The following is a 20,987-nucleotide window of genomic DNA, read 5'->3' as shown; positions in this document are numbered from 1 at the left end:
GTGACTAAAGATCTGCCTCTGAAGAGAACGAGTCGACAAACGGAAAAGATGATTACAAAGAATGACAAATCCAAATTTAAGCCAAGACATCTGAATAAGAAGAGTAACGTTAAAATGATTTCATGTATCTGCTTGCCATTAAAGGTCCTGTATTACAAAAAAATATACAGCCTTTGTGTTTTGTTTCATTCACACGTTTGAGTAACTCTTTATTATTAGTCTGTTTACATCTCCAAAGCTCAAAATGCTCTGTTCCAACTTGTGATATCAAGCACTGGTAGTTTTCAAGTTAACATCTGCATTTTACCTTTTGTTCAGTAAGAATCAAGTGAGTTTTAAGGCAGAAATCCTCCAACTAATGATTCTAGTGATGATATATGGCCTTTAAAAACACAGTGGAGCACCTTTTGTAATACCACATGACATCACAAGGTGGAACGAGTTGTTTTCTGTTTAAGAGAATGAAACAAACCAAAACTCCATGTATGTTTTTGATGAGGAAACAAACGGCTTTTCATATCCACAAAAGGAAAACCACTCTGCCACACATAGAAAAAATACTGGACATTTTTCATCCTGTTATTTTATTGCAGTTGTAAAAAAAAAAATCTATGAATCTATTTAACCACGCAATATAATTTAACAGCACAATTTCCGAGGTAAGAGCTCCAGTCTTGCATTCACTAAATGATAAATCATTTTAAAGCCATCACCTCCGTCATTCTCTTTGATTTCAAACTGGCTCAGGATCAAGGCAGAGGTGCGTTCCCATAGCTGTACACAGATCAGTCCTACATTCCTCTCTACGCACTCCCAGGATGACTAGGTATAGAAATATGTTTAGACTGCACAGTAATTAAAATAAAAACTGGGGATATTTGATTATAAATACGGTGCGGTAAATTGGTTTCAAGAGTGAGCACATCGTAGACATACCGCCGACTATGGACCACAGCATTTTTGAGGACATTCAAAAAGCAAACAGAGTATATACTGTATGTTGGGAAATCTTCAAGGGTTTGTACAAATGGGGCAGTGAAGAGGAGCGGCTGAGGTGGCTCTTGGTTCTACTGCTGTGGTGGAGGTGGGATATGGGACGGTTGAGACGGGTTTAAACAGCAGCATGGAAAAGAGAGACGAGAGAATAACTGTTCTGAGATGTGATTGGTTGGCGATTTTATTACTGTGCCTGTCACTGTCAGAACTGTCAAAATAAAGCTCAGATTAAAGCCTAATAAAGCCTCAGACAGAGCAGACCAGGAAATGTTAATGATCTCAGCTCCAAAGTAACTGAAGTACTGAAATGTCATACTTTTGGAACATTCTAGACCAGGGATCTCCAAACCAGAGTGGAGAGTTGCTCACCAAAGGATTTCTGAATTATATGTATTATGTTCAATAACTAAAATCTGTTTAATTATCTGTTTGTATTGTAAATGTGTCATTTTGATGCCTAACTTGTGCCCTAACAAATGGATAATGGTTTATGTTTAATAGGCATCTAACTGTACCTGATCTAAGGCTTGACATAGCTCTTCTACTTTCTCAATTTCTGGTGACAGCTAAAATGAGTAGCTCTCTGGCATTTTCATTTTATAAAGGTTGCTCATCAGAAGAAAAAGGTTGGAGACCCCTGTTCTCTATGGAGCAGGGTTGGGCGGTAATATCAAGGAATCCCAAGGTATCAAAAAGTAGCAACGGTATCAGTTTCATTACCGTCATTAAAAAAAAATCTGCAGCGCATAAGGACCTAATATGACATTTTAATTTATTGATACCTAAATGAGTTTGCTCAGCACAAATGAAAACGTGGCTGTATTTTCAGTTTAATGCTATCACGATTTAAAACTAATAGTATCTATAATGTTTCTTGGGGAGATGACGTTCGATTAGTTATATTCCGTTGCCACGTGACAGATTATAAGGTAGACAAAGGCAAGATGGCAATACGGTGATGGCGAGAGATGGAAACACCTCAAATCTCAGGGTTTGTGTGAGGATCAATCACTCACTAACTGCTGCAAGGATGAGTTTGGCCCCGAGTTCAACAAGTTCAACAACCCGTCCTGCAGACACTGACACCGAAGCAATAACTAGGCCCACGACCACACAACCAACCATAAAGGAGGCATACGGAAAAACAACAAAGTATAAAAAGGACCGTATCCACTGGAAAGCCTGTACAGATGCGGTGACCAAGTAGTCAATGTAATACCGTATACTCCTGTAAAAAGGTTTAACAGTATCAAAATTGGGATACCGCCCAACCCTACTATGGAGACAAGGTGGCAGAATGTCCAAAGGAAAAGTTACATAGTGCATCATTAAAAGATACACTAACTTTCTGAAGGTGTAAACACATATTTAAGACTATTTTTTGTCTAAAAAGTTGCAGTGTGGCTTTAATAAACATGAATGAACCAAACAAAATCGTGCCTAGTTCCATGCGCGTTTATAGTGTCATTAAAGCCTGTGTAAGTCGATTCACTTTCCCACAGCTTTTGCATCTGTGTCACCGTCAAAAGCAAATACAGGGGAAAGCATTCAGTCCCTGTTCAAATAGAAGGTTAAGAGCCAGATCGTGGTTTGTGTGAGCGACCGGGCGCAGGTGGCCATCTCTGATCATTACACAAGCTCTCCAGGTGACTGTACCATCTGCCACTGCCCCTGCCCTCCCTCAGCCCTGCGTCCATACAGAGAGGGGACACCTGAAGCAACTTATTTTCATAGCAAAACACTGCGAACCTGTCAGCTTGTATGGACTTTATAATGCAGTGTAAAATGTCAAGACAGGGTGTTTTTTTTTCCAAGTCAGTTCAGACAGAAGCATCACAAATCTTAAAAGTAATCCCCTCGGCAAGTCGAAGATAACACAGTGACAGAAGAAGAAGAAAAAAGGGATGATAAAAAAAATAAAGAATTGGGTTTGTTTGTGTCTGACTCGTGCCCACAGCAGTGTCTGACATCTGTGTTCTGGACTCTCACGCTGCAAAAAATGAAAATATAACATAAGATAAAATAAATGAAATGCCATGATTTAAAAATGTTAATCTTGATTTCCCGTGGTTGGGATTAGTTTTGTTTAGCAATTGTCAACATTTTCTGATCAGTCGATAAACACTGTTACACACGCTCCAATCTAATTTGAGACATTTGAGAGTAAGACTGGGTATCATTACGAAGTACGATACATACCTCGATACATAGGTCACGATACGATATGCATCTCGATACAGTGCACTTTCGGATCGATACGATATATTTCAAATCGATTCGATACAGTTTAATAAAAAAATAAAGGCTAAATCATGGCTGAGATACTAAAAGTCTTTGTTAAACCACTTCTTGTGCAAAGTTAATATAAAACACACAAATTTTAATCATCAAAACAGTTAAATGCCAAATACGTCACATAAACCAGTTTCCTTCTGCTGAACAAGCAACAAAACTGTAGCGCTGTAACAAAATAATTTACTAAAATATACCAAAAAATACTCTTGGTCATATATCAATACAGCAGCCCATGATATCGATACTGTATCATCACATTAAACAATACGATATATCGATATTTTTGCACACCCCTATTTGAGAGTATAAAGATGTATATAAATAAAGTATAAAATGTAGTCCCCAAAACTAAATCTAAATGAAAAGTTTAAAATTTTATCTTGTTTAATTTGATTTATTGCTGATAATAACATACCAAGTTCTCACATAATCGTAACATTACAAAATGGAATTTTAACATCCCTATCTCTGAGCTACATTATTTGTTTTGTTTCATTGCAAGACCATTGCGATGTAAGGAAGATAGATACTTTAAATACTTCTCTATTCTAAACTAAATCTATACTCTAATCTGGACTCCTCTTTAAATTATGCAAGACATTGTTTGCAGTGCATAAAGAGCCACGGAAATGAACTACTGAGAGTTGTGTCACAGGCACTTGTTTCACAGAGTCAAGTGAACGACTTTAGTGTTAAACATTTTGATATACTGTTGTATAGGGCTGCATGTGCATAGGGTTATGGGGTTAAGTGCACAGCAATTACAGCACTCATGAATAATGGGAGATCCTCAGACTGTATTTGACATGGTTGGCTGCTAAACTCATTAAAGCCATAATGCATGCTCACACGAAACTAAAAAGTAAAGGGCATGTTCAAATCTCTCCTTAAAGTTGCATAATGTATGGAAATGACAATACAAATTTGTTGTTTCCTCATGAAAAACAAACCCGGAGTTGTGTTTTGTTTCATTCACGCATGTTTAACAACAAACTCTGCATATTTAGGCCAAGTTCTTCTCTGTAACAGAAAACACTGTTCCACCTTGTGACATCATCTGGTAATACAGGAAGTGCTCCACTCACCTTTTTGGATCATTTCAGCCATGGAATTGAAAAACTATATAAAACAAAAGGTAAAAGGCACCTCTTAACTTGAAAACTTCATGACATCACAAGGTGGAACAGAGCATTTGGAGCTTTGGAGCTAGACAAACTAATAATAAAGGGTTACTCAAACATGTGTGAATGAAACAAAACACAAATCTGGGTATATTTTTGATGAGGTAATAACATTTTAACATGATAAAAGCTCACAAGAGTCAATTTTGCATCATATAGGACCTTTAAATCAGATGAACTAGTTGTCAGACCACTTCAATTCTGTTTTTTAACTGATGTTAACAAGCCACAACCGCATAAACTCAACACAAGTAGCAGTCCTGACATCAGTGCCCTGCTCCTTTGTAACTTTGTTAAATCATTTGCTGTAACCTCTCAGTAAACAACTCAATCAAACAATTACCCACAGCTACAAGAACATTTTGACAACAATTAGCGCTACAGAAATAGAACTTTGGAGTATTTTTGAACAAAACCCAGTTTGTTTTTGCACTGAGCTCAAAAGGTGAACATGGAGGTTAAGTACAGGCTACTTAAAGGTACAGGAGGGAACTTTCAGGAGGTGGCATGCCAACAGCTTGTTTCCATTGAAATAGAAATTTAAAGCCATACTTTAGAAACACTCTATAGAGATGCAGAAATTTTATGTTAAGTAGAAGATCAAGTTAGAGTCAGGGTTGTGGAGATGCAAGCCAGCTCTTTGTAAGGATGTTGTTTTTTGTGTGTTGTTTTTCAGTGCAATAGACAACCAAAATAAAAAAAAATAATTTAAAAAACATGCTATTTTAGTCTATTTTTTGGCTAAAAAGGTACATACTGTGACTTTAAAATAAACATTGGACTTATTAGATGCTTTGAGGCTTGCCAAAGAAACATTTTACATTACATTACACAGAGACACTGCATAGGACTACCATTGTCTGGACTCACCCAAGCACAGTGAGTACTTAACCTGAGGGTAAGGGTCAAATCTGGTTATATAACTCAAACATTTGTAGCAGACTCCCCAAAGAACAGCAACCTCTATATATTTGATTTGAGTCCGTACATGTAAGAAAAAAACACATGAGTAATTATTGTGACACTGGCCAACCTCAGTATTGATCTGAAACAATTCCATATTTCAGTTCTCGGCCCATGAGTCAATCGTCCCCAGTCTATTTGTGTTAATAGCTTCACACCACCTTCAGAGTGAACCCAGCCCACACAAGCTCTTTGACGTATTGACAATTTTGTTACAGTTTTTTTTAAAGCAGACACCTTGGATTTGAGTGTAATTTTAGACTTGCAATTTGTGCCATCATCTCCCTCTATTTTTATACAAGATTTTTCTAGGTCAAAGCCGAAAAATATATTGGTTCTGCATATATTTCTAAGGTTATAGCAGCAACAGTAGTAAGTAGTAGTAGTAGTAGTAGTAGTAGTAGTAGTAGTAGTAGTAGTAGTAGTAGTAGTAGTAGTACACAAACCCTGCATATGTAGGCTGTTCTTCACTCAAACAGAAAACACTCAGTTCCACCTTGTTATGTAAGGTGTTTTTAAACTCCACACACCTTCACTAGACACATTTGGATAATTTCAGCTCTGGAATTGCCAATCTCTACTGAACTATGGGTAAAAGGTAGCTGTTAACTTGAAAACTACCATTTCATGAGCATTTTCAGCTTTGGAGATGCAGACAGACTAATAATAAAGGGTTACTCAAATATATGTGAATGAAACAAAACAGAACCTTAGGTATGTTTTTGATGATATTAGATAATATTTTGGTAGGTAGAGACACATATATCCAACAAAAACTGTGACTGCGCGCTGGGTCCAAAGACAAAAATTGTGCAAAAGAAGAAAGAGCACTCACACTGCAGTTCTTTGAAGCTCCCAAATTTTATTTCAGGCCACGTTTACACTGAAACGAAACACCGTATTGGAAACGATTTGTGTCCAGACTTGTCGTTTCTGTGTCCGCAAGCCTTCCCTATCCACGGAGCTTTGAGCATATATGTTCACGTTTTACATAAATTAAACTTAAAACCGCATGGCTAATTTGCATAAACTGAGTGCTCAATAAACAGCTCGCTATTGTGCGCTGATGTGGTTCAGCTTCTGTCAGATTAAAGGACACTACTCAGTGGAATATGAGTGTTCTTTCTGTGACAGAGGGATGTTCTGCTAATGGTGAGTCTGTTCTGTGCTTCTATTGCCTTGGAGATGGTTCATACTTTTCAGAGATTATACATCTGCAGGTCATGAATGGACATTTATACTAGCCTCTTAGCATTTTGGCGGTGAATTACTTCGAGGCACATAAACCTACATCGGTGCCGTATCAGATCCATATCCAGATGACTTTGTGGGAGCTGGTGGCACCAGATCGTTCTGTCTCTGGAGCCGTTTTCCATTGGATTAGTGTGGACGAACACTGCATTTACAATGACGATGACTTGAATACGTACTAGTGTGGATGGGGCCTAAATGACATCAAAATGTGACGTTTCGCTTCCTCCCTTCCCTTCCTCAGATATGTCTGAAAAAGGGCTTGACCCCAAATGTAACAGCATTTTAACACAGCCTAAATCTCACAAGAGTAAATTTTGTTAACAGTCAAAACTACAGTTAACAGTCAAAACTACTTGTCTCCTGCCTTTCCAGATTGAAAATGAGGTACGCCAGCTTTAATACCACCTTGCACTGGCACTTGTTTTATCATAACAGCACAACAGAGGATGCTTTGTGTCACAGAAGTTAAATTGCATGACTCTAATTTAACTCCTATTGACCCTGTTATGTAATGTATAAATATGTGATAAACTTCTCTGTTGCTGTTGCATAATAAAACAGTGGCAGGGAATACAGTGGCATAGCTGCTTTTGGTCATGTTTAATTCATTGGTTCAGGCACACTTCCATGATCCAACATTTAGACGAAGTGTTTCAATGGGATTTACAGACGGAGGGGACACAGACGCACTTAGCAGACACACTCACACAGAAATCAAGCAACCATGCGTGTAGTTCTGTCAAGTACAATCTAATTCTGTTATTGCATGAATAGTTTAGAAATGTACGCCCTATACATTTTCAACATTCAAAGTATCTCAGTCTGTGTAAATAGCCCAGACTAGAGGATGAAATGCAGCAGTGTACATATTTCAACTTATGATTAAAGGGCCCATATCAGGCTATTTATGGATCTACCATAAAATACCAAATAATAATCGGTTTCAATTAACCACTGGGTCCCCTTTAAACGGCAAGTGCAGGTGTATGTTTTGATAAACAACTGCCGGTTCCACATGAACACCAAATCTGTATAGAAAGTAGACCTACGTCAACACCCCCAGTAGTTGTTCTGGCTGCTGCTGAGGAGGCTGCTCAAACTCCCATTTTCCATTTTTTGTGCTTTATTTAACCAAGACATCATGACAGAAGGTATGATGTTTACAGCCTACACAGTAGCAGTTTGACCTCAGTTCAGTCCTGCCTTTACGAGACTGGTTGTGTGACTCGGAATGGATAGGCTATATTCTCTGCACTGTGTCCGATCACCCTCACCTTCACTGAAAAAGTGACTGAACAGATGACGTTGCCGTGAAACCGCGATGTCAAAGATGGCGCAACATAGCGGGCAGGAAATGGAAGCAGTTTTTAGGAGTTTTGGTAATATTACTTAAGTTTGGCAATTCAGAGGAACCCAGCAATGTCCTCATAGCTGCTGTGGCGTAAGAGGAAAGTTGTGGCAAAGGCGTGTGGAAAGGCAGGGGAAGAACCGTGCAGACAAGGTAGGGAAAGTAGTCGCCACGCCATCATATAATGGCGATACTTCCTCTGAGGCCATAAAAACTGTAAATTGTGTAAATTATAGTCATACTGGTTCTGGGCAAGATTATTGTGAGGAAGGAATTAATTGCCTGCCCCAAATTGCCGCGTGGTCTCAAAAAAATGCCTGGTTTGTTAAGTGATTGAAACAAATAAATCCCCTGGCAATCACTTGGTATTTTACAGTATGCTATAATGTTATTTGTTGATTTACCTTTTGGATATTTCGTAGTAAAGTGCAATGTAATCAATAGGAAAATCTGAAGAAACAAGAAAAAGTGGCAGCCTGATAATAAACCTGATATTTACTGATCATATAAAATCGGCATTTTATTGAAAAAACTCGCCTCTCTCTGTAACTGCTGCTGTCAGGCTGCTTATTTTGGTCTTATAATGTTTGCAATAACCTACTCTACATGATCCTGGTGTTTTTATTTTGCTATTTTGTATGTAAATCAAGTCCTATTCCTCCAGTAATATTGAACTTGACTCCACATGCGCATAAATACTCGCCTCAATGAGCTTTATTTGACTTGAGCTGAATGCTACAGGTGACGTCACACTCCCTTAGTCCACTTCTTTATAGAGTCATGACAGAAGACAATATTCGTCCTCAGAAAGTGCTAAGTACCTTGCCACTGCGTACTAAAACTTCTAATCGTACAGAGTGTTTTCTATAGTGTCCAATAACGAACATCATGCCGTAGAACTCAATTGACTTTTAACACACAATATAAAACGCAGAGCTAACCTTGACTTTCTCCTTGCTAGTTTGAGTAAGTTTAAAAGCTCTGAAATTAAATAATAAATTCCCCTATTGAAAGTGGGGATGAAAACTCCCAGTGTGCCGGCTCCATTATGGCCCTTTGTTGTAAAATAAATGGATTTGACAAGCCTCTGTAAAGCCTTTCATTGTACCCACTGTTGGAGAAGCTCGCGGTATTGTGGAAACACTGTTAGCACAAAACTGTTTTTTACAGCAAATACAGAAAACGGTTGAAGAAAAACAACCTTGCTCTGACTTTTGTTCAGGATCTGTATGGCGCACTGGAAAAGTTAGATTTCCACACCTCGGGTAAATTGGATCTCTGCGCTATAACAAATGGTTGAGGAGGGATCATAATAACCACATAATCATACGGTAGTCTGATTTCAGAGGGATGCCCCGTCTAGACCACGGTAATGATGTCACTAGATCAGGTCCTGTCCACAGAACTGTACTCCACATCTGGTACATGTTAAAGTGCAGACAATGCAGGATATCAAGACATTAGATCACTATTGAGTTATCCACCAGAGAGTATTTGTAAGGTGGTACACAATAAGCGATCAAACTGAATTAGATTTGGTTTAATTTTCAACTTAAAGTAGATAGGGGATACTTAAGGATGTGACCTCATTGTTGGTGCTCTGTGATACTCTGTAATAACTACATCATTGTACTGCAAATTGATTTTCAGCACATTGTGGTGTGGCGAATTTTGGAGTTTGAATCATAAAATGTCATACTTCATTTTAGCAGTGCTGTAATGTTTTTGAGGACAAGACACGGGTTATTGTATACTGTATATGTATGTATTTATTTTTGGAAAGTGCCATACTGTCTTAAAGTAGGGATGCACTGATTTAAGCTTTTCAATTCCGATACCAATGACGATATTTTGGCTTTAAGTATCTGCTAATACCTGATAGTAACAGATTCTATGGCAAGAGACTGAAAATATAATGAATTTCCTTTAAACACAAAGAGCATAAGGCAAAAATGTTGACATGTATTTTGTAACTTCAGACCAGCTTTGTAAAAGTTTAATGTTATGAGATGTTTTGGCCAGTAAATCGTTTTGAGCGGCTGAACCGATATCTTGAAAGCCGATATCCAATCCACCAAAAATGTTCAATATCAGAGCCAATATCTGACACCAGTATCATTTCGGTGCATCCCTATCTTAACGCAGAACTAAATAACAAGCGATGGAGCTCCCACTGCAGCTCCCTTCTTTATCAAAATAAGACAGATACACAAACATTTAAAGCTGCCAGTGTTTCCCAGGAGAATTCTCTCTGGATCAGGGAGGGCCATTTTACAAGGCTGCAAAACATACTTACAAACACGCCTGAAATACAAATATTCTGCTACCACAGAGACTCCCAAAAACATTTCATAAAATAAAAGCTCTGCTCTAAAAGGAGTTAAATGTAGGAAGAGAATATTTGCTATATTTAAAGAGATTTTCTATCAAAATTCAGCAGTCGACAGGTGCACTTTTCTGATCAACCGGGGGCGCTGTGGGGTCTCGTTCTTGTTTGTCTGTGGCTGAAAAAGACAGGAGTTCAAAGAGGAGAGGATCAATGATGGCGTCTGCTGATGTATGTAGGCCCTGCTCCTGTGAGAGACCAGGATGTGTCAATAGAGCTCAGGTCTGGACTACAGGGGGATTAAACTCTCACTACAAGTCCTTTTACTTAAGGTCACTTAATCTCCTCTGTGGGCAAAATCTTTTATGCATTTTAGCACAAGATTAAATAGTCCCTTCATCTTCTGTATTCACATTGTGTGTATGGCTGTAGCTAATCAGTATGTGCTGGTTAAAGCCAACAAATTCTAAATTAAAGAAAAAAAAAATGCATAGAGTTAAAAAAAATAATTAAAAAGTTGAATAAGAGGCATTAGGTTTATGGTTTTCATTCAGTGTAGTGGCCTGTGTTGCTTGGGTCTATGGATGCAATGATACTGATACTGGTATTGAATACTGGTGGAGATCCAGGAAAATTTGAAGTATCAGGTATCGGTTTCATGATATCGATTCAGCCGATATCTTGGTTTGACATCGGACACAATTAAATAACACAATCAGATCAATTTTGTAATAAATTAACTGTATTTTGAGAGAAAAAAATATCGGATCTTGGCTGATACTTCAAGACATAGTATCAGTATCAGTATCGGTACTGAAGAACCTGGATCGGTGCATTCCTTCTTGTGTCCACGAGCATGTAATTTTATCCACACTGTTGCACGACACGAGGAAGGGCATTTGGCATAAACATTTGGGAGCAACCACATCACAGAAAGAAATTACTTGATCAAAAACTACTTTTCTACTACTACTACGTTATGTCACCTCAATTTAACTTTAAACTATGAGCCATTACAGGGTGACGATGCAACATGGGAAGTGTAGTTTCTCCTCTGGCCTGCCCTCACCCTTCTCCCTCACACCATTGTTCTTGGGGCCTGAAAATGGATTGTGTTGAACTGGTTTTCTGATATTTTCTCTGCGCAGGTGTCAAAGATACAACTGTACGGAAGGCCACCATTTTGCAGTTTTATTGATTGCCTTTTACTCACAATGGAAGCAATCTGAGGGAGCACTCTGGGTTGGAAAGAGGGTTTAAAGTTCCCACAGAAATGTACTTGACTGGAACATATGTAATAGATTAGACAGGCTAAGCTGTTGGCATGGCGATAAAAATCTGTTGTTTTTGTTTTGTGAATCATGTGCGGTGCAAGATAACAAAAAAGCTGCTTCAAAGCCATCCATACCACAACAGTCTTATATTTTAACTACACAAAATGAAAAGTGGATTCAAGTCAAGTCAAGTCAAGAGGTCAATGCCATTTTATTATTAAGTGTGAAAAATGCTATGAGGCAATGTAAGAAAAAGAAGCTTAAATGGCACCAAATAACATAATATGAAATACATTACAAAAGACACTGATCTGCATGTGATAATTGCCAGAGATTTAACAGAGAACATTTGATGAAAAGGTTCATTATGTACCTTTTCTGGTGGAGAGCCCTTGTCTCCATGGAGATGTTTCCTCAATCTTCTGCAGCAGAGGTGGGGACTTGCAAGTCAAAACTTGGACTCCAGTCAGACTTGAGCCACTATTTATAAGATTTGAGACTTGACTTGATAAAACAGACTAAAACTTGGGACTCGACTTGGGCTTGAAGGTCAGTGACTTGGGACTTGACTTGGACTTGAGCCCTTGTCTTGAAAAGACTTGATGCTTTTCCTAAAAAACATATATGTTTTTTAAAAATACTTTTCTCTTTACAGTTGATGCATGCAGTGCTTAATTTTAAAGGAACAAACTGGAATATGTCCAGTTGTATGTCCAGTATGTTTGTTATTTTGGATGGAAGTACTGTGATGTGGTATCCTCAAAGGTACTACAGTAATATACAGTACAATACAGTAAAACAGATTGGACTACATAGAACATGTTCCTTCCATTTCAGTGCAGACTACATGATAAAACAATTTTAAAGCATTTTTAATTCTTAATTCTTTCTATTCTGACCGTAATGATTCACACTAAGATCATGTTAAGACATTTAAAAAGGAAAAAATAGCATTTCTACAACTCTTATATAAATACTTATATATAAATATACATGACTTTTAGCTTAAAATTCATATAAACTGTATAAATCTAAGCTATATTTGGTACTTTAAAGACTTGAAATGACTTGACGTTCAAAGCAGACGACTTGACTTGGATTTATGGGTCAGTGACTTGAGACTCGACTTGGACTTGCCTGTATTTGACTTGGGACTTAACTTGGACTTGAGGTCAAAGACTTGAGACTTGAAAAACAATGACTTGTTCCCACCTCTGTTCTGCAGTAAAGTGTTAAACATATCACTCATACTTTTAAAAATTGCTACCTTCAAAAAGAAGCATTCTTACCGTGAGCAGGATAACCTCCCCACAGCTTTGACCTAGAACACTGGTCCTGTAGCGTCACTTTTTCCATGAAGATCGATAAGTATAATTCCCCATTATATAAACATTTTAGTTTTATGCAGCCGTCTTCCTAAACATGTGAGACAGGCCTCTACTTTGACAATGTTTAAATCCAGCCTTATGTATATGACTGAAACTTTTTGTTCTGCACTTTAACTGTTAATTTAATGATGATTATTTACGTTTTGTTTTGTTTATATAATGATTTTAAGTCTTTCTTATTCTGTAAAGCACTTTGAATTACTTTGTGTACGACTTGTGCTACTCAAATAGTACTCACACTTCCCTTTCCGTACATCATCTCAACATCTCTAAAACCCCTTATTCACTCTTTAATATACAACATATCATCTTCCATATTAAACCATGAGAAACCCAGCACAGAGCCAAAAACAACATTAGGAAGTGACGATATTACACTGAATGAGGTACTAATAACTGCTTATATTACTGCTCAGGAAATTTGGCGGGGGCTATAATACACACAGCCACATCTCTCCCCTTTCGCTTGGCCTGGCAAAACGAGCACCATGTAAAATTGGTTTGAGGGTCTAGCGCCTCTCTCCCCGTTCCTCTATAGCTTCTCCAGCTGCCGGCGTGTGATAACAAAAGCCATTGGTCGCTTGGAGAACCCTCTCGGATGCTTCGGCCAATCACTGTCAAGCTCCGTGTCACCTCATTTCCATAACAAAGCCCTATTTATCGCCAAGATCGTCATTACAGCACCAATGGCTCATTCTTAGACATCTAAAATAAGCTCTGGGGTAGACGTGGTTTAATACGAACATTCCTTTGGCTTTGAAAATGATAGGTATGACAGTTTGGACAGGTGTAAGGAATGCTAATGGCCCTCTTGTAGTGATGATGGTTTCACTTAAGTCACATCAAATAATCTCAAAGGATTATGGGTAGCCAGTGTGCAGAAGTTATTTTTATCGGCGCGTGACAAGTAACTAAATGATATTACATGGTTACTAGTGCATGAGGGCTGTCTGTGTGGAAAAACATGCAGAGAGAGAGAGAGCGGGGAGGTTTTCCAAGAAGACAGCTCAGTCGTCATAATGTTATATGTTGTGACAAGCTGTCCATACAATGCAGGCCCATATGCAGCGACTGTGATTCAAGACGCACTCTGGCATATTTCTTGGGTAGATCACCATAAACAACCATACATTTTCTCCCCTTGGTCCACTTTCATAGACCACTGCCCAGTAAGAGATAGACACTTACAATTCACACTAATACGTGCAGCCATTTTTATACGAGTTTAGAGGAACATTAAAGGAGTTATATTAAGCTATTTCTGATCTTCATTCATACGTTTAAAACACAAATCCTGCATATTTAGGGTGAGTTCTTCTCTCAAACAGAAAACACTCCTTCCCACCTTGTGATGTCATGTGGTAATACAAGCCCATCCCTCCTGAACTATATTTAAAATGTAGCTGATAACTTCAAAACTACTACTACATGACATCACAAAGTGGAACAAAGCATTTGGAGTTTTGGAAATGTAGACAGACTAATAATGCAGGATTACTTAAAGATGTCTGAAAATGAAATAAAACAAAACAAAACACAACTCCAGGTATGTTTTGATGAGGTAACAACATTATAACAAGGCTTAAAGTTCACAAGAAACAATTTTAATATAATTTAACTATGTAACTACTGGATATTAGTGCTTTGCCTGAATGTTCCAAGGTGTGGCATTAAATGTATCTAGCTTTTAATTAATTGCAGGTAGTTTTGTTGGTCAGAATCCTTGAATTGTTCTCATTATGAGCAAGGTCACATGTCCACAGATCTGCCCCATGACTTGGCCAGTTGGTGTCACTTACTGGTCTCCATGGAGATAGATAAGATAAATACCACACTGTACAATATTCTAGGCAATGCAATAACAAGCACATAGCGAAGCCTCCCCCAGACAAGTTACATAGTTTACTTACTGCCACCACTATTGTGTAAGTTTCCTGTCTTCCTTCAAATCTTCAAAACTTTACGTTTACTTTGACAATTACTGCTACTTCTGAAACTTCTAGTTTTTTTTTACCCATGCTCACAAAGAAACCAAAGAGCATTACATGGTTACTTGGGCATGAGTGGTCTGGGGGGATTTTAATAAGACGATTCTGACATATTTTCCAAGTAGACAGCTCGTATTTAACACAAGTACATGTCTAACCACACATCTGCAGGGAGAGGACCATGCCAGGCCACTGTCACCACGGCTACCGAGACTTCAGTGATGTGCCAGACCACGGTGGGCACCGCTCTGAGTGAACATCCACTGGACAAGTCCACATGCTTTAGTGCTGCTGGTGCTGTCACTGTTTTGGCTACAGCTAACAGTGTCCCACATGCTCGGTGCAATGTGAACCACGTGTGACCAGGGCCAATGGCTCTGGTCTGGAGATATGATACAGGATCACATGCACACACATACACACACACACACATACACACATATGCACATATGCACACACACACACACACACACACACACACACACACACACTCACACATGCACACACACAAACCATAGAATACAAAAAGTAATTTTAAAATATGAAAATAAAAAGAGGATTTATGAGACAGAAAGTGGCTGTGATAGACACTGCATCCTGTTATTGTGTCGCTGAGCAAGGCGATCCACTTGACCAGCCAGAACCACATGCTTTAACAAAACATTACAAAGAGCAGTAGCTGGAGCTGTATCCTGTCTCTCCCATTTCACATGGCATGATTGACAGGTGGATTGACCAATCAGAGAGACACATGGTGCATTTGCTTCAAAAACAAACATGGCGGTTTACACAGGTAAAAAAAAAGGGGGGGGGAAACAACATAAAGGACCGAGAAACAGTGCAGATTTTTGTAGAATAAACAATTGAAGTACCAAACTATTATTTATCTCAGTTAAAAGAAGTTATATGTTTTGTTCTGAAAGATGAGAATTTTGGAGAGATGTGTTCTGCATTTGAGAAACATACGGGACTGGCTCAGTGTCAGTGAGGTTGAGGTTGAAGAGTTGAAGAGAATCAATCAGTCAGTTTAACATGCATGCTGTATGGTGGTTCAATGCCCACTTCCATCCATTGTGTCTTTCAGCAAGACTAATTACTCACACATTAGGGCAGGAAATTAAGTCCAAAGGCAGTAGCTTTTTTACCTGACAATGACAAATACATGTAATCTATTCAAAGGTTGCCACTCTTTTTTCAGAGTAGACACAAAAATAGACTTCTTTCATGTGGCTAAACAAAGACTTCCTTCCTTCACTACAACCTCTCCTTCATAATAGATGAGACTATATGCCCCTCCACAGTGTACACACTGGACCCCCCTACGGTGACAAACACAGCATTTTTATAAGAAGGGAAACTGACACAATGGAAATTAAACAGACAGCTAAAACTAGATACCCATTAAATAAAAAACTGGACTGTGTCACCACACCTCAGCTGATCACGTTCTATTTATTCCATGTTGGTAATGCATAATGATAAACCAATGGACATTTTAAATGACTGGTTGCTCATTGTTCACTGTTGCTGACACTACAGTCTGTTAGATGCAGTTCACTTGGAGGGGCTCAGCAGCTCTAGTTAATCCATGGCTATTTTTACTACGTTTTACCATAATTTTGGCTAATGCTTGCACAAAAGAGAGCAGATTTTGCCAGTGTTTGATTCCAGATATTCAATCCCAATCTGTATACAGCTTGTGATTTTATATAATAACAGCATATAAAATGTATTTTGGTCTTGTGACATCATAATGGGGGTGTTCATGCATCCACGTTACCATGGATACACATTGCACACATTATCAATACTGTCAAAAACGTTTCAGGATGAGACAAAATCGATTTAAACACTTTTGCGATCAATACAAGTGTCTGTGGTTCTGTTTAGATGTTTGATTTTCAACAAAAAGGTGAGAGTGACTGAAAAACGGATTGGCGACCTACCGTGTGACTTTAATTTTATTTATGAAAAACTTGTTTAATAAGGTGACCAGACATCCCTGTTTACTCGGGACAGTCCCAGTTTTGAGCCCCATATCCCCTGACACAGTGGATTTATCCAAAACCAGTGATTTGTCCCAGTTTTATACAAAAAAAGTCCCTGGTGTTCCTATTTTTGACTAATTTGATACCTGTCAATAGTAAAAAGAAGCATAAATTGTCATTTGTTTGGGTAAAATTACAGAAAATAATATAATGAATAATGAATAAGTCATGAATGGGCCAAGTGCATAACAATTTTCCTTAATTACACATTCGTTTCACAGTTTTATTTTTACCAACCACCTCAGTCCAGGTGTGTTCCAGTTTCTGATATTGAAAATCTGGTCACCCTATTGTTTGTATTGATTGTAAGAGCATAAATCCTCTCACTAGTTGTAGTTCAAACCAAGTCAGTTCTTTCTGGAGTTAAAATAAAGCTCAGATTAAAGTCTAACTTGAGTAACAGAGCTTCTAACATAGCAGTGCTTACAGTTAGCATCACAGCCCCAGGGAACGTTGACGACGTCAGTGCAAAATATCAATAGAATAATTACTGCTGAATAAGGTCTAAGTACACACTGGAGTTGAGTGGCAGGGTTGAGTATCACCACTTGATTATGTCTACCTAAATGGACCTTCACACAGCCCTGGGAGCATTAGACTGTAGTTCAGAGGTTACTCTGCATTAGCGCGGTGGTGATAATGTGATTGGACGCCCGCTGGACACATGCAGATCCAGGGGCCTGCTTCCTGCCACAGATAATGTCAAAACAACACAGTGGTGGGGTGAGGGAGGGCTTAAGGGGCTTAGAGGAAACTGTCATGTCAGCTACAGGCCATGGAGAGGTATAATACACTACCACTACTGCAGGGAGGTCAGTCTGATGATTCAACTTTTGACATTTTGGTTGAAACTATAATGGTAATGAAACAAGCAATGCTGCATGTTATTCCAGATGCCCTTCCACATGCAAACAGGTTATGACTTCACTGCATGTCACTTCAACAAATTAGCTACAAATCAAAAATGTATTAAGTCTATTGAAGGTACATTGCCACTACTACTACCAGCATCATATCACTGCAGTTATATATTATTTATAGGCACACTACCATTACTACAACGACTGCCTCTGGTACTATTAAAGTAGCCAGTGCACATCGTATTTATCAACTCTTCTTATAGTACATCACAAATAGCATAAATAAAGTACTAAAGTAAGCAATAGGAAGTAAATAAAAGCTAAAAAGAAACAAGTATTTTGACAGTAATATATATTTATTAAGAAAGGCTTCATGAACAAATCCTTTATTTGATTCAGGCTTTGTAAGTACTTGTTTAAAGGGTTAGTATTTAGTGTTATGGTATTAATAAGTAGTTAATAAGCCTGAATAATGGAATCTTGCGAGCTTTAAATCATGTTATAATGTTGTTGCCTCATCACAAACATACCTGGAGTTGTGTTTGTTTCATTCACACATGTTTGAGTGATCCTTTATTATTAGTCTGTGTAACTAAGGTGTAAATACAAGCTGTGTTTTGGTCCTTGCAAAAGAATAATGTATCATGGCCAAAGAATATGGTCTATGCGTATATGAGATCTGGCTGCATGCATTATGATGTTGTGCTTTGAGTTTGTTTTCATGCAGATCTAATTGGGGACATATGGACTCTCACTAGAGCTCTCCCAGCGCAGCCACGAAGCACGCAACATGTGTGAAACCCTGTGTATTTAGCCCAAATCCTATTACCACAGGGAGGATCACTGGCCACTCATTAGACGTCCACAAAGACTAGAGGATCAAGACGTAAACACGCACAAGATTAAAAAAAAAAAAAATGTAAATGAAATGAAAATTAAAGATGCACTGCGCAACTTTTCTAATGGAGGGTCCACTACTTGATTGTCTCCATGGAGATGTTATTGCTTTGCCTGGAAAGTTTCATGGTTTGACTTTAATCATTTCCATCTAGCATTTATTCATTATGTGTGTTTGTATTGCATGTTCGTTCTGTGAATAGGGTCGACTCTCCACAGATCTGAATTGTAATGTAGCATAGTTCTATAACCTGCTTGTCTCCCCGGTGATAGATCGGTTTAATTTATACTGTGGAACATTCTAGACAAATGGAGACATGTCTACGGAGACAAGCAGGTGGCGGACCCTTTTCTAGAAATGTTACGCAGTGCACCTTTAAAGCGTATTAAAGGCACTGTACCTGATTTTTTACCGTTTTTAAAATGTGACGGTTATTCCTTGATTATACACAGCAATATCTTTATAAAATGTGTATAAAACTATCCACACACTTCCTGATTCTCTTACAATAAAACGCTTTATAGAAATTAGGTATAGACTTATTTTGTAACATATTTTGACCTCTAGAAATGGTTGTACAATACAATATGTCCATACAGGGGCAAAACAAAGTTTGCTCAAATACATGGAGAGAAAAAAATGGGAACAGGCTCTTTAATTTTCCAGATTTTAATCAGGAGGAGCTTTCAATAAAACTAATTGAAATATGCAAATGAATCTGGCGCTGTAAAGGTTAATTGTTTTGCCTGAACTTGTTGATATTTTCGGCACCTGCACAAATGAAAGGGCCAATCATTCAAATGAACTCTTTTCAGTCCCTGAATCAAAGCTATTGGGCTGAGATCTGACCTTCATCACAGCGGTTTGAGCAGGGGGAGATTAGTGCTTCAGAAACAGCATTAGCTTGATTACTGTGTTTGCAGCAGAAATTCTGAGAACATATTGAATAATTGAAGCAAAATCAAACTAATATTGTTAAGATTTGAGCGGGGGATTTCTACATGCACTGTGTGTGTAGCTCGTCTCATCCTTGTTTACATCTGTGAACTGAAACCAAATGGATTTTCAAGAGAGAATCTATGAGAAGTTGCAGAGTTGCTTCTTTGTTAAATTCCATGTCTAGCTGCATGCACATTTATAGTTGAATATGGGAAAAACAAAACATGCCTTTACACCAGTACACCACCACCACACAGTTCATGAACTATTGTATTACACTTTAAAAGTCACTAGGGTAGCCAAAAACTCCACAACAAGATACTAATCATCAATACTAATACTATTATTTGTACTAAAACTTAGGGATGGGTCGATATGGAGTCTTTGAGCTGATATGATATCCGATATTTCACCTGCTGTTGTGACCAGTAACTGATATTTGCCAATAGTGATATCTAGCTTTCAAAATCCATAGCGAGGTCCACAAATTTATCTTAAGTTGAAGTAAAGTTCGCAAATAAACTTTTCACTTTTGTAAAATAATAGCTAATGTATTTATCTTGGATATAAAATAATTTGTTACACTCACATATGAACATGGAACGCTCTACTTCTATTTTGACACACAGAGAACAGGGTGCAAACAATATAACTGTATTGGAAATTGGTTTGGGTATTGACATTAGCAATACCGATATCAAAGAATCTGTATCAATATCAGCCAATTCTGGAACCATCACAACTAAAACTAGTACTAATCAATACTGAAACCAATATTGGATCTAGTGAGTTTAGCAGGTATAAGGTACTTGAGGAAAAATGTGAAGAGTTTAACAATGGACTTGATCTTAACAGAATCACTATAAGATCACATGGTGTTTTACGGATAAAATTACGCTTTTTATTATCACGTTATGCAATATTGAATTTGGTATTGGGTGTGAATCATGTTTGTATTTCATTATTGAACAACATTAAGTCACATAACACATAAAGCAACGGATAGAGGGATGAATCATCACATAGATTTCAGTTTCAGTTTTTTCAGTTTAAAATATGCTTGCTATGTTCTGAAATCTTGTTTGAGCCCTTTGCTTCTGTCCGCTCCTTCTCCAAACGCAACACCATCCCCATCTACCGTATCGCTACAAAAAGCAGAACCTCAGACAACCCCATTCTACACAAGCCCCTTATGTTTCCATTAAATCAGCATCAATCATACCATTAGC

The 20,987-nt window shown here is 38.1% G+C and overlaps 1 protein-coding gene across 1 annotated transcript in view; it reads right to left on the bottom strand.

Annotated features, from left to right (window-relative positions):
* The window catches only part of sash1a (SAM and SH3 domain containing 1a), a 262,733-nt gene that overhangs the window by 143,941 nt on the left and 97,805 nt on the right, over nucleotides 1-20,987 (bottom strand). The gene's annotated exons all lie outside the window — the stretch shown is intronic.

The sequence above is a fragment of the Boleophthalmus pectinirostris genome, unplaced genomic scaffold (genome assembly GCF_026225935.1).
Source record: "Boleophthalmus pectinirostris isolate CB_2022bp ecotype Guang Dong unplaced genomic scaffold, ASM2622593v1 HiC_scaffold_13, whole genome shotgun sequence".
NCBI lineage: Eukaryota > Metazoa > Chordata > Actinopteri > Gobiiformes > Gobiidae > Boleophthalmus > Boleophthalmus pectinirostris.
This window is presented reverse-complemented; position numbering and strand designations above follow the sequence as displayed.